At 35.5% G+C, this 10,064-nt stretch overlaps 1 protein-coding gene and 1 pseudogene across 1 annotated transcript in view; one reads left to right on the plus strand and one right to left on the minus strand.

Moving 5' to 3' along the window:
* Positions 1 to 10,064, minus strand: part of LOC103193166 (CD2 associated protein) — a 123,521-nt gene that overhangs the window by 44,453 nt on the left and 69,004 nt on the right. The window lies entirely within an intron of this gene.
* On the plus strand, positions 8,534 to 8,913 carry LOC103193067 (annotated as a pseudogene).

A 10,064-nucleotide genomic window follows, 5' to 3' on the forward strand; every position in this document is an offset into this window, starting at 1 on the left:
ACACACACACACACACACACCTATCTCACTATTTATGTACCACTTAGAATGACATTACCTGCAGGTTTTATGTAGATGAGCTTTATCAAATTTGTAAAGTTATCTTCCATTTAGTTTTTTTTTAATCGTAAGTACTGAATATGTCAAATTCTGAATCTATTGAGATGATCATGATTTTTCTCCATTAAACTGTTAATATGGTAGATTATTTTTTTAGATCAACCTTGTGTGCCTAAGATAAACCCCATTAGACATTATGTATTAACTTTTACATATTTTGCTAGATTTGCTAATATCTTGTTAAGGATTTTTATGTCTATGTTCATTGTTCATGAGACATAATAGTCTGTGGTATTTTTCTTGAAATGATATCATCAGGTTTTGATACCAAAGTCATACCGAAATAAGAAATTGAAAAGAATTTATGTAAAATAAAATGCTTGATACTCAACAGTGAAAATAACCTAGGCAGGGAATTTTCTTTATGTGAAGATTTTGATGATGAACTCAATTTCTTTGATATATACTATTCAGAGTTTTTATTTCTTCTGTCCATTTTATTATGCTGGACTTTTGAAAGAATTTATACATCTCATCTATGTTGTCTAATTTACTAGCATAGTGTTTCCTTAATAACCTTTTAATGTATATAGACTCTTTAATGATACCTCTTCTTAGATTTCTGATATTAATAATTTGTGTTTCTCTTTTGTCTTTGATCATTCTTGTTAAGGGTTTATCTTTTTTTTTTTAATCTTTTCAAAAAAATTCAACTTGTTAATTTTCTCAAATACTAGGTTTTTTTTCTTCCATAGCTTTCTGTTCTTATTATTTGCTTTCTTCCACTTATTTCAGATTTAATTAGCTCTTCTTTCCCTAGTGTAAGGTAAAAAGCTAAGGTTACTAGTTGTTTTAACTTTCTGATTCTAAAATAATTTCACTGTGATCACAAAAGCTATTTTGTATGATTTCAATCTTTTTAAATTGCTGAGGCTTGTTTGATGCCCCAGCATAGGGTCTATCTGTTAAATATTCCATGTACACTTCAAAAGAATATGTGTTCTACAGTTGTTGGATGAACTATTCTGTAATGTCAACGAGGTCCAATAAGCTGATATGGTGATAAAGTTGTTCAAGTATTCTAAAGCCTTACTTAATCTTGTCTAACTAAGGTATCTATTATTGAGAGAAGCATGCTAAAACTCTCTTATTTGTGTGTCTGTTGTCTATTTCTTTCAATTCTGGGAGTTTTTGTCTCATGTATTTTGAAGCTCTAATATTATTGGGTTACACATATTTAAATTGTTACGTAATTTTTATGAATTGACTACCATTATGAAATAACACTTTATCTCTGATAATATTTCTTTTCCTTTAATAATACTTTGATATTAATATAGGTATGTATGCACATACAGCTATTTAGTCAAACACTTAAGGGGACCCACTAAGCACATTTTTGGAGCTCCATCTTTACACAGCTCTCGCTTCGGGTATTTAGTGCCACAAATTCTAGCTGCCCCAGATTCCTTAAAATCAGACATGTGTCTCTATAACTCAGCCAAACTGCTGTTTCCCATCCCTGCTTTGCAGCCCAGAAATTACCTCCAGGCAGAAATCCAGGACAGTGGCAGGCTCACTCCTTGTATTCCTTCCTTTTTTTTTTTTTTCAGGAATCCAAGTCCTAAACTGCCCACTGTCTTAAAACATGTTTCTAGATTTTGTTCAAGGAGCTCTGGTAGCATAGTGCCTAAGGCACTTGACTGCTAACCAGAAGGGTGGCGGTAAACCTACCAGCTACTCCTCAGAAGGAAGTTTGGACAATCTACCTCCATAGTGATACTGCCTCAGAAACTCAGGGAGGGGTCGCTATGAGTCGGGTGCGACTCGATGGCATATAACAACAACAACAACAACAACAGATTTTGTTCAATTTTCTAAGTGTTTTTGGTGGGAAGGTTATTCCACACCATCTTGCTCTTTCAATCTAAGAGGTATAATCTGTGTATTTTAATGTATAGCTTAAATAAAAAGCCTAGCAGATAAAGCAATATTCAGACACAGGTGAGTATATAAGGTACTTACCTATGCCTTTTTAAAGTTAAACAATCTATGGTATTAATAAACCGTAAATGGATAAACACAACTTTAGCAGATGTTTCTAAGGTACAATTTTCAGTCTGAGTGTTTGAAATGGCCACAAAACAAAAGTTCTCTTTTGGATTTAGTTCCTATGGCCTTTACCATACTCATTAAAATATGTATCATTATAACAGATGCCTATATATTGAAAATATCCAGTACTAACAGGATGATTATTTTTGGCTTATAGAAAATTGACGAATGTCACTTCAAAACCATGACCAAAAGCCAAACACATTGCCATCAAGTCAATTCCAACTCATGGTGACCCCGTGTACAACATAGTAGAACTGCCTATCGGGTTTTCGGGGCTATAATATTTATAGAAGCAGATCATCAGGCCTTTCTTCTGTAGTATCATTCAGGCTATTAAATCAATGGTTAGAAATCAGCGTAGTGTAGTGGTAAAGCACATGGACTCAAGAACCAAACCCTCTTGATTCCCATCTTATTTCCTACCCTGTATGAGCCCAATTTCTTCACCTGTAAAAAGGGATCCTTCATAAAGTGTCTATGGAAAGTAAATGATTCCCATGAAGTGTTTAAAACAGTGGCTGGCTCAGTTCCTATTATTTCTAAAGAGGTTAAAATACTCATTATTGAAAACTATTCAAGTAAGGGAGAGCAGGATCACACAGGACAAAGATTTATAAGCACAAAATAAAGGGGGCGAGGGGTTTATTAGTGAGTAGAATGAAAAGAAAAAGAGGGAGGAGGTAAGAAAGAAAAGGTGGAATATCTCATTAATGAAATAGAACAGTAACTTACCAATAGTCATTTCAAACAGTTATGTTTAGAGTTGCCTTGACTTGCTGTATTTGTAGAGAAATCATATCTGTATTTTATTTGTGACACTGTCAGTCATAATATCATAGCAAGCCTTTTATTAAGCCTCAACATTAGATTTCCTTACCTTTGTTCCATTATCTTCCCTTCCTCCCTCTCTCTTTAAATAGCTAAAGCAAAAACTGCTTGATAGATTCTAGTGCCATATAAAGTGCCTTAAACAATCAAAACCAAAACCAAACCCACTGTTGTCAAGTCAATTCTGATTCATAACAATCCTACAAGACAGAGTAGAACTGTTTCATAAGGTGCTTAAGGCTGTAAATCTTTATAGAAGGAGACTGCCTCATCTTTTTTTGCAGAGTGACTGGTGGGTTCAAATAGCTGACCTTTTGGTTAGAAGCTGCTCCATCAAAGCTCCTTAAAACAACTAACAGCTCCAAAATACAATTAATCATTAAAAAAAAATAACAGAAAACAGGAAAATATATGTGAACTATAGTAAATGCTAAATAAAAATAATATAAAGTGTAACTCAGATGAACAAGCAAAGCATTTAAGCAATCTATTAAATCCAAGTTCATCATTAATGTGAATTGGGAACTGAGTATTTCACCATAATAAGAAAAAGTAAATATGAAAACTGACTAGAAGGACTTGGAATCCACTAAAGTTGCTGACATAAATCCACTTACTGGTGTATGATCATTCCTGGACTCCTGGCTACTATGTTAAGAACAATTCAGTAAGAAAATAATGCAATTATACAGGTAAGAGATGGTAACAGATTACACAGGGGTAGGAGCAGTAGAACTGGTTAAAAGAACACAGATTCTGTAGTTTTTTCAATAGGTGACAAGATCTGTTAATCAATCAAATGTGAGTTATGAGATAAAAAGAAGAATAAAGGACAGACCTAAGGATTTTGGCTTAAGTGAAAGAAGAATATAGTGACTAAGATGAAGAAGACTGTATAGAGTGGCTTTAGATACAGGGAAAAGGGGAGATAATCAGTTTTGAACATCTTAAATATAACATGCCTCTTGGATATCTAAATAGAGATTTTGTTAGGCAGTGGAATTTATGGATTATGAATCTAGAACTTGAGGAGGGATTAGCTAGAAAACATGTATCTGGAGATTTAAACATAATGATTCTTAAAGCCATGAGAAAGGATGAGATTATCAAGATATTATCAAAAGAATGCATGCAAAAAACAGAGACAAGATGAGAAAGAACCATAAATGTCTTTTATCATCAACCTTCCTGAAAAGCACAAAACCTCAACCTCATAAGTGTGTCTTAAAAAGTAAAGGATAATGTGGAAGCAGGAGAGATTACTCACAGCTTTTTTTTTTTTTTGGCTTAAGTTGGAGAGAAGACTTATGGAAAGGAGAAAAATACTAGTAAATATAGTCACTGGCTTTACAGAATAAACCAAAAGGAAGTTCCTACTTAACAAACAAGTGGAATCTGACTACTGGCAAAAACTCACACTCTAAATAAAAAGAATAGCTAAGAACAGATGACAAAATGAAAAAGGAAACCTTTTATTATAAAACGAAAATATATCATTTCCCAAGAAAAGCAAAGCTTTTCCTGAGTTTGAAAGTTCACATTGAGATTTTACAGAATAAAACAGAGTGGATTATGAATTCACCACATTCCTATAGAACATACAATGGTGGCTTTCTTGTAACTTTAACCCTATCTCTCGTTAATGAAAACTGAGGGCATAAAAAGAAATTATCTGTAAAGGTTCAAGAAATACTGTCCAACTACTATCTGGAATTAAAATTATCTTCTAAGTAGTAATAGCTAGGGTTTGACTGGCCAAACCAAGAACTTCCCATTTATTTCAGTTTGATAATTTTTAAAAACCCTACTGAATTTAAAAGGAAAACTATATAAAATAATCAAATATAGTAGATATGACCTACAATTCCATAAGAAAAAATAACATTTTATAACATATAATCTAATATAATTTTTGTAACAGCTACTAGGAATATAAGGAGTCCTGGTGGGGCAACAGTTAAGCACTCAGCTGCTACACAAAAACCCAGCTGCTAAGCAGAAGAAAAACCTGGATATCTGCTCCCATAAAGACTGCAGCCTAGAAAACCCTATGGAGCTGTTCTACTGTGACATGGGTCGCTATGAATCAAATATGAACTCAACAGCCCCAACAACTAAGAACACTAAGGACGCACTATTTCACGACTGAAAAGACTATAGCAATACCAATAGTGGACACGTGTCCTTCTTTAAGACACAGGAAGAATAGACAGTAATTCTTTAAGCCATAATGTATAAGATCAAACAAACTCTCTTACATTAATATTTAAAGAACACTTCATTTTCATCACTTAAATTCTAAGTTGTCCCTCCTTATAAAGCACTTACTTCCTGGCATTCACATCAATATGCAAAACCTTTCTCCCTAAAAATTAGTTTGTTTTTTAAAAAAAAAGAAAAACAATTATAGTATACTTCAACCACTGACTTCCCACCCCATAATCACCAAGTTCCAGATTTAGAATGCCCTGTTATTGTACAGAGGGTTAAGCAATGAAGGAAGTACATTTTTAACACATATAATTCAGCATGGTTACTAAAATCAAAGTAAGGCTAAATACTGCCAAGAAAATATTCACAGTATTTATAATTATAAATGTAATGGACTAAAATCATCAGACTTCTTGTTTTGGTCAATCACGTGAACTTTAAATTTTGTACATGTATTTTAAGAGCTCTGTTGATTAGGCATCATAAATATCATTTCACCATAAGCTTCCATTCATATCAACTTCTAATATGTAACATAAAAATGAGAAGCCTGGATCCTTAAGTGGCTATGTTGTTTTGTTTTAATAAGATGTTCAAACTGCTATCCTGACCAGAGTATGCTACCTTTTGTTTAAGAAAGGAAGGAAAATAATATGATTTTTCCTGTATATATGGATAAAAAAAAAATACTAGAAAGATAAAAAGAAAATAAAGATGCTTTCTTATAGACAGCAGAGGAGAAAACCTGGATGGGGAAGGTATTCTATCTGTATACATAGTTTGAGTTTTAAACTACGAAAATGTATTATCTAGCAGCTCTGGTAGCATAGTGCCTAAGGCATTTAACTGCTATCGAGAAGGCTGGCAGTTCAAACCCACCAGCCACTCCTCAGAAGGAAGGCTGGGCAATCCATTATCTATTCAAAAAATTCTTAAGTATATCAAAAGGATCCATGAGTTATATGAAATGATACATAAAATTTTATTCACCAAATCATGTGTACTTTTCGAAGAGTGCATGGCTTTTACCTACTTCTCAAAGGTATTTCTGTACCTAGAAACATGAGGAAAACAATATCCTTCTTTATTATCAAGATATTATGTTAGATTAGGAATACAATAGTCACTCACAAATTATACTAAAGGATCAAGCTCTTGACTTTGTTCTCACAGTGCAATGCTATGTACAAATAAACTAATAAGCCATAACAGAGATTCATCTGTTCTCCCTAGAACTACCACTACCATATCTGTGTTCTCTAGGAAACACATCAAATGTCAAGATCTACTTACACTATGCTTCCCCAAAGTGGGAATGCTATCAAAAGATACTTAAGTGTCCTAAGAGAAAACATAGTATATTAGAATGAAAAACAAAATATATCAGTGATTTATTCAAACATTTTTTGGACTTCTATGAATAAGCAGTGGGGAAACAAAGAAAAGTAAGGGAGGATTCTGCCCATAAAAAGCTGAAATTCTACTGCAGAGGAAAGATACTAAACAAGAATGATCGGAGTTTAAGAACACAGGACAGTAACTGAAATAAAGGAAAGAACAATTAGATAGGGGGTTGGGTTTAGAAGCTAACATCCAAGTAAAAAGTTGCAGAGTCACAGATTGTATTTCTAATGTTTCCTGGAACTTTTCTGAGAAGTTGAAAATTTGCAAATTAAGTAAAACAAAGTATTCTGTTTTGAAACTTATCCTCTAACACTTCCTGCACCTACCCAAGGAAACTTAGGTCACTTTGCTCTATGATCTAATTATAATTTGTTTGAGTTTGTATCTGGCTTAATCTATTAAAGGCTGAAACTTTAAGCTTTTAGACCTCAAAAGAGATTTTGTACCATCATAAAGCCAGTATATTTTAAGGATCATGCAGTTAATTAAACTGCCTCCACTTCTTTCCTAGTTTATATATTTTATTTTAAAAATTACAGTGGAGGTCTGATAGAGCCTGGTGGAACCACTGAGACTATGGTCCCTAGCTGCCCTTCAGATCTGGAATTGAACCCACACCTGTGGCTTCCAGCCAAACAAAAGACAGGCATATGAGTTGAACATGTAAATACACTCCTTGGAGAGAACAATCAAGGGACTACAAATTGTAGTCAATGTCATAAGACAACGTGTGTGTGAACTGCTGTATGGAAAGTGAATTTGCTCTGTAAACTTTCCCAAATCACAACTAATAAAAAAATATATTGAAGCTGAGTTAAGGCAGTCCATGGAGCTCTGGTAGCATAGTGCTAGTTAGTAGCACCTGACTGCTAACCAGAAGGCTGGCAGTTCAAAGCAACTAGCTACTCCTCGGAAGGAAGGTTGGGCAATCTACTTCCATAGCCATACTGTGTCAGAAACCCAAGGAGGGGTTGCCATGAGTCAGATATGACACAAGGGAAGTGAGTTTCATTTTGGTTTTAGTAAGGTCATCCATCGTATTTATATATGATCAAATTTATACCTGTATTTTCACTCTATTACTTCTTATTGCAATTCCTAAAACTCTTACATGAAAGTATTTTATTTATAGTCAATCGTCAATTTTTCCTCATTATCATTTTCATTATTCCTAAGTCTCATTACTGTACCTATATACTGTTTTCCTGCTAGTTTTCTGAAATTCCAAGAGGTCCTATCTACATAATTTTTTCACAAATTGAGTTGATGTTGGTTTTTTCATACCTACATATTCTATTGATAATAAAGATTACAATATTTTTTAAGAATACTTTTTAAAAAAGATTACAATACCTTTTAAGCATTCATCTTTCCAAATCTAATATTAGACTGGTTTTATATTAAGAAGCAATATAGTGTGGCTTGCAGAGTACAGATAACTAAAACCTGTAAAACCAAAACTAAACTCACTGCTGTCGAGTCAAACCAAACTCTTAGCAACCCCTGCCTTGGGTTTCTGAGGCAGTATTACTACAGAAGCAGATTGCCCAACCTTCCTTCCGAGGAGTGGCTGATGAGCGTGAACCGCCAACCTTCTGGTTAAGCAGTCAAATGCCTTAGGCACTATGCTATCAGAGTTCCTAAAACCTATAAGGAGTATTAAAAAGAGCTTTAGTGGCACAGTGGTAAAGTGCTCGGGTGCTAACTGAAAGGTTGGAAATACAGTCTACTCTGTGGGAGAAATGTGTGACAGCCTTGGAAACTAAGGGGTTCTACCTTTTCCTGTAGTGTCTCTGGAGTCATAATCAACTCAGTGACAATAGTTTGGTTTCTTTGTTTAAATAAGCAAAATTAAATTCCCTTAAAAAAAAATAAAGCAGGCGCTCTTCTTTTCCAACCTGGTCGCAACGCTATGGCTCCAGCAAAGAAGGGTGGGGAGAAGAAGAAGGGCCGTTCAGCTATCAACAAAGTAGTGACCAGAGAGTACACCATCAACATTCACAAGCGCATCCATGGAGTAGGCTTCAAGAAGCGTGCCCCTTGGGCACTCAAGGAGATCTGGAAATTTGCTATAAAAGAGATGGGAACACCAGATGTGCGCAATGACACCAGGCTCAACAAAGCTGTCTGGGGGCCAAAGGAATAAGAAATGTCCCATACCGCATCCATGTACAGTTGTCAAGAAAACGTAATGAGGATAAAGATTCACCAAACAAGCTCTACACATTGGTTACCTACGTACCTGTAACCATTTTCAAAAACCTACAGATGGTCAACGTGGATGAAAACTAACAGCTGATTATCAAATAAAGTTTTAAAACTGCAAAATAAAAAAATAAATAAAGCAAACTCAATTATTCATTTCATTCATCTCTATTGTTGATGGGCTTAAAAATAAAATTACTTGAGACTAGAATGTACCCTGCAGTATTAAACTGCAAATGGAGGGAAGAATTTTAATAATTATACTACAGTACATTAAAAGACTGGCCTTTTTTATTCTTAGAAAATACACACTCATATACTCAAGGGTAAAGATAAAAAAATACATACATGTAAAGACTAAGAGTACCTGGGTGGTAAAATCTCCAGTAGTAAACATAAAAGCTGGTGGCTTCAACCCACCCAGAGGTGCTTCGGAAGGAAGGGCTAACAACCTACTTCTGAGAGGTCAGAGCCACTGAAAACCCTATGGAATACATGCCTATTCTGTACACATGGCGTTGCTATGAGTCAGAATCAGCTTTATAGCAACTGGTTTTGTTTATTTTGTTTTTGTTTTGTAAGCAAGAAAGTAACAAATTAGCAAATGGGGCAAAATGTTAACAATTGGTGAATGTGGGTGCAAAAACGGCAAGGAGGCCACATGTTCTGACCTCAAGAGGAAGACAGGATTACCAGCAGTAACCCAAGGCCTATTCCTAAAGGCCAGACATGCTGCCTCCCTCCAGCCCTTTCTCCAACCGTTCCTCCCAAAGCACCACCACCTCTCTCCTAAATTTGATAATTCGCTGCAGTGGCCACACAGAACTCACAGGTTATGAGATTTATTAGGGAAGCACCAGACTACAATTCAAGTTCAGGAAAAATGCTCAGTCTCTCCCCCCAGCCCACCGTCTCTCAGCCAAAAGTCTCCCACAGTCTCTCTCCCAACAGTGCATGCCCCTTGGTGTCTCACTCAGCAATGCGTGTCTCTTGAGTCTCTTTCCCAGCAGTGCGTGTCTCTTCCAGCAGTACGTGTCTCCTGTAGCAGCACGTCTCTCGCAGGAGCGCGTCCTTCCTCAGCCAGCAGTCAAGACAGAGTTCTGCCTCTAGGAGGCCTCCTTTTGAGCCCGGCAGGGTGGTCAAACTAGCCAATCATAGCATCAGAACTCTAAGCACCTGAGAGAGAGTGGGCACCTCCCAGAACATTGTTTTGTGCCACTCCCAACAGAAATACTCCA

Source organism: Orycteropus afer, unplaced genomic scaffold (genome assembly GCF_000298275.1).
Source record: "Orycteropus afer afer isolate SDZICR_OR568_19922 unplaced genomic scaffold, OryAfe1.0 scaffold00034, whole genome shotgun sequence".
NCBI lineage: Eukaryota > Metazoa > Chordata > Mammalia > Tubulidentata > Orycteropodidae > Orycteropus > Orycteropus afer.